General features: G+C 33.5%; 1 pseudogene; it reads left to right on the top strand.

Annotated features, from left to right (window-relative positions):
• Nucleotides 1-369: 369 nt before the first annotated feature.
• On the top strand, nucleotides 370-1771 carry LOC149179089 (adenosylhomocysteinase pseudogene; annotated as a pseudogene).
• The last annotated feature ends 3310 nt before the right edge of the window (nucleotides 1772-5081 follow it).

Below are 5081 nucleotides of genomic sequence, written 5' to 3'. Positions count from 1 at the left end.
TTATATGTTGTGATTTGGATTTGGATTCTTGCCTCATTTCTTTGTCGCTTGCTTTTTTAATAGATGTTTTCAAGTAGATGTACGATTTTTGAGATTTGGTCAGGGTGATTTGAAGTAGGATCTTGTCTAAATGTTGTGATTTGGACTTGAAATTTGTTCTCATTTCTTTTGAACTCACACTTTTATGGTGGGTTTGATGTTGTTTAGATCTTTTTGTGTTTTCGGTTCTAGCAATGAGTTTTGTGGTTGTTTTAAAGCAGTTAGAATCTCATCATCAAACTGTTATACAAATTTATAGTATAATATGGTAAATTTCATACCACTGTTTATCAGTTTCGACAGTATTATCTTATATCTGTTTAGAGAATTATGAAGTATCTTAATCTTAATGATAATCTTAATCATGCAATACCAGCTTCCTGATGTTGGATCTGTTATGGCCTTGGGGTCATTTTGGTCTCACTCATGATGTTATGAGTTGCACAGCTCTTGTTAATTGCCTTAATTCTTCGGTGTCATTGAGATCACATCATGATGATTTTTGTATAGTTAGAGTGCATTGCATTGCATTTTAGGATTCACTTGTTTCCACTACATCAAAAGAAAAAAATTAATTTTCAAGGTGCTGAATAAATGTGAGTTCATGGTGGGTGTAGAAGCATATTCATATTTAAAATCAAGGACCTTTACATATATTCAATTATCTGGTTATGATGGTTTAATATTAGCTAAGGTTTTATAAGCTGATTGGATTGGTATCGAAGTTTTGAATTATTGTGAATTATAGATCCAGGGCTAGATTTCTCAGGTCTTTTTTTCTTCAAAATTTTTCTATTTGAGATGTAGTTTGTGTTGATTCTGATTCTCTTTCTTATTTTGTAGTTTGACAACTTGTATGGATGTAGGCACTCTCTCCCAGACAGTCTGATGAGAGACACATATGTCATGATTGATGGTAAGGTTGTTGTTGTTTGTGGGTTTGGAAATGTTGGCAAGGGTTGTGCTGCAGCCTTGAAAGTCGTTGGAGCTAGGGTCATTGTTATAGAGATTGATCCTATTTGTTCCATGAAAGCACTTATGGAAGGCCTTCCTATTCTCACCCTTGAGGATGTAGTTAGCACTGCTGATATATTTGTGACAACCACTGGCAACAAGGACATCATCATGGTAGATCACACAAGGAAGATGAAGAACAATTACATTGTTTATAACATCAGTCACTTTGACAACGATATTGATATGCAAGGCCTTGAAACTTTCCCTGGTGTTAAGAAGATTACCATCAAGCCTCAGACTGATAGGTGGGTGTTCCCTGACACCAATAGTGGCATCATTGTTCTTGCAGAGGGACATCTGATGAACTTGGGTTGTGCAACTAGCCACCCAAGTTTTGTCATGTCTTTCTCCTTTACAAACCAGGTAAATATTTCTAATTCCCTGCAACCATTGCTTGTACATACTAGATTTCTCAGGCATACCAATCCCTTGATTATATTGTTGCATATGATCCATTGCTACATAGGTGGATGTTCCATAGATGGTGCATAATCTCTACTTTTTGTTGCAGGTCATTGCTCAGTTAGAGCTCTGGAATGAGAAGAAATTAGGGAAGTATGAGAAGAAGGTATATGTGCTGCCTAAGCATCTAGATGAGAAGGTGGTTGCTCTGCACTTTCCCAAGTTGGGTGCCAAGCTAACAAAGCTTTCTCCTGATCAAGTAGAGTATATCAATGTGCCTGTTGAGGGACCTTACAAGCCTGCTCACTACTGATATTGAAAAGATCTAACATTTGGGATGGCTTGTTGGATGAGTAGCAAATGTCCTCACTGTTTGCAAATAAAAGAAACTGTAGCATTTATTTTTGGCAGCTCCGTTGTTTTAAGGGACCTTACAAGCCTCCTGACTACATATTGAAGAGATGACATTTTGGGTGAGACCTACTCGGTGAGTATCAAGTAGCAATGCTCCTCTACCTATAAATATATGGCCTTCCTTTGTTGGCATTTACATTGTTTGTGTAGAATTATAATAATTTTTTTCTACTTGTATGCATGCTACTGAATTTCTTGCAGTATCACATCAAGAATCTTGTTTTAAGGAAGCATGGAATTGCAACACCCAAACACCAAAAACCCATGCACCTTTCTCGGGACCTACTTGTACGTTAAGTCTTATAGTTATGTTTTTAATAAATCATTCTACATACTATTGTTGTTTTTTTGTGTTGTTATAATCCTACTCGTCTTAAAAGTTACCTTGATATTGAGCTCATAATAGCCATGGATTTTCTTCTCCATGCTTCATATCATACTGTTGATTTCTCTATAGTGTACCTTATGGTTAGAATTTTGTGCATTGTATTTTGAGAGACAGACTATTTTTCCAATTTTCATACAAAGAATTAACTTTTGTCAACTCTATTTCCAAATTTCCATAGGAGGATGGTTTCTCTTTAGATGGTGACAAATGGCATTGGGTGGTTGGAATTATGGTTTCAGTTACTTTTGTGAAGTTGTTTCTAGTAATGTGTTGTCAAAGTTTTACTAATGAGATTGTGAAGGCATATGCTCAAGAAAATTTCTTTGATGTGATCACCAACACAATTGGTCTAATTGCTTCTATTCTTGCAAGTACTCTATATTAGTGGATAGATCCTGCTGGAGCAATTATGGTAAGAAATTATTTAACCTTTTTCTTTACAGTTCATAGTTTGCAACTTTTCACATGTTATGCTTATCTATTTTGTTGAGTGCGTGCCATGGTTTCTTGGCACTGGCTACTGAAGAGTAGATTGTCTTCCATTATGTCATCCTTTCCTTTTTATAATCAACATCCACTTGTTTAGTAAGAAACTTGTTGTTGTTTTTTTCATTATCATGATATATCTTTGCATTTAGTAGCAACACAAATGACATTTTTAGCACATGTTCTCGGTCATCAGTACTCTTCATTGTCATAAACAATGACTGGTGTGGAACTCCCAATCCATAGAGGACCCCGAATAATTATGGAGCTAGGATAGAGCCATGAATATATCCATCTTAAAATTGAAAGGAAAAACATACTCTAGGACTATTAACTTTTAAGTAGGGAGAACTAATTGCAAAGGTGCAATAGAATATATCCACTCCATTTCATTTCTTTTGCTTTGATAACGACTCAATCACAGATTGTGGATTCACAAATCATAATTCTGTTTGTTTTATGTTTGGAAATCAAGAAATTTTGTTATAGAATTTTATATCGGTGCATATACACAATAATAGACACATACATGTGTGGAGAAGAAGATGAAGAAAAAGAAGTCTTAACATGGAATGAAATCGCAACACAGGGATATGCCACTGTAGCAAGATAGCTTGTATACGTGAACAATCAACTGTATACTAATAGAAGATTTGAAATTTTTTGCTGGAGATATAATCTGCCTCTCTTTGCACCTTTTGGGGAAATTTCTAGTTTTAGTATGTTAAAAATATGGTCTGCATGATTATAGTTTTTATAAATATTATAGATCATGTGCCATTTTCTTTTTCTTAAATCAATGGCTATAAATGTAGTTTTCAGGATTACCATAACTCTTCACGTAATTCTTTAAAGTGTGCTAGCTCAATGGAAGAGTGCCTGCCTTACAAGCAAGGGATTGGTGGTTCGATTCCACTCTGCGTTAACATGAATTAATCAATGATTTTGTAGTTTATTTTTAACTAAATGTTTTTTATATTGATTTATTTCAATGGTGAGATATTTCTGGATTCATTGTTTTATATTGTCTCTAGAGAGACGAAAGTGATCTTTAAATAAAATTATTGTCTCTAGAGAGACAAAAATGAAATTGTCTCCTAAGAGACAATAATGCTTTTGTTATCTATTGTCTTTATAAAGACAATTTTTTAAGACAATAATCTTTAAGACAATAATTTTTAAGACCATAATCTTTAAGACAATAATTTTTGAGACACCTGCTTAAAGACAATATTTAAGACAATACACAAGTTTTTTTTTGTCTCATGTTAAGACAATTTACCCAAAAATTGTCTCAAATATTTTCTTAAAACCCCCCTTTATGTAGTAGTGTGCATACTAAGATCTTCAATCAAAACTATTCCCCTTCATCACCAAGATTATCTCCTTCAAGGCCATAGAGAAGCCTCGTAACCATGACACCAAATTCGAGATGTAAAGCCGAACTAATTGACCGAAGGAAAGACCCTGTTATTAAAAATGGAAAACCAAAACAAGAACACTTTAATATAAATAATTTATAAGTATATTTTATCACATTTGATTCATTCATCAAATACAATAGTGTGTTATATTTATAGTAATGGATAGTATGTTATATTTATAGTAACCGATAGGTATAAAACATAATCATAACAAAATATAATGAGGACATTTAATTGAACAACTCATATGTATTAGAAAACAACAACATTTTGTAGAAGAATGGAGTTAGAGGTACAATTATGAAGACATGCTATGAAAGAATGACTAAATGAATCATACATATGAATAACAACCTACTACACTAGAAATTGCAAAGAGTGGTTACTCATTCATTCTTGTGGATGGTTTTTCCTTTATATGGACATCAACATTTTAGTAATGTTTGTATCATAGACGTATTATGAAAATGTGAGGTTGGACTAGCCATAGACTTTGTTGATTGAGAGTTCCTAATTTCATAATAGATCATATATAGGCAAACATACTGATGAGCACATCAATTGATGGATTATTAAGACAAATTAGGTGTTGAAGAGTACAATTCTTTATTAAGAGGGGGCCTTAGAGTTATTTATCTTTATAATCCATCAATTGATGTGTTCATCGATATGTTTACCTATACATGATCTACTATGAAATTGGGAACCTCCCATTCAACAAAGTCTATATTTAGTCAAACCTCACATTTTCATAATACCTCTATGATACAAACATTACTAAAATGTTGATGTCCATATAAAGGAAAAACCATCCACAAGAATGCATGAGTAACCACTCTTTACAATTTCTAGTGTAGTAGGTTGCTATTCATGTGTATGATTCATTTAGTCATTCTTTCATAGCATGTCTT

Source organism: Pinus tabuliformis, chromosome 4_1 (assembly GCF_031772625.1).
Source record: "Pinus tabuliformis cultivar Carrire ecotype Pingquan chromosome 4_1, CPIR1, whole genome shotgun sequence".
In the NCBI taxonomy this organism is placed as follows: domain Eukaryota; kingdom Viridiplantae; phylum Streptophyta; class Pinopsida; order Pinales; family Pinaceae; genus Pinus; species Pinus tabuliformis.
This window is presented reverse-complemented; position numbering and strand designations above follow the sequence as displayed.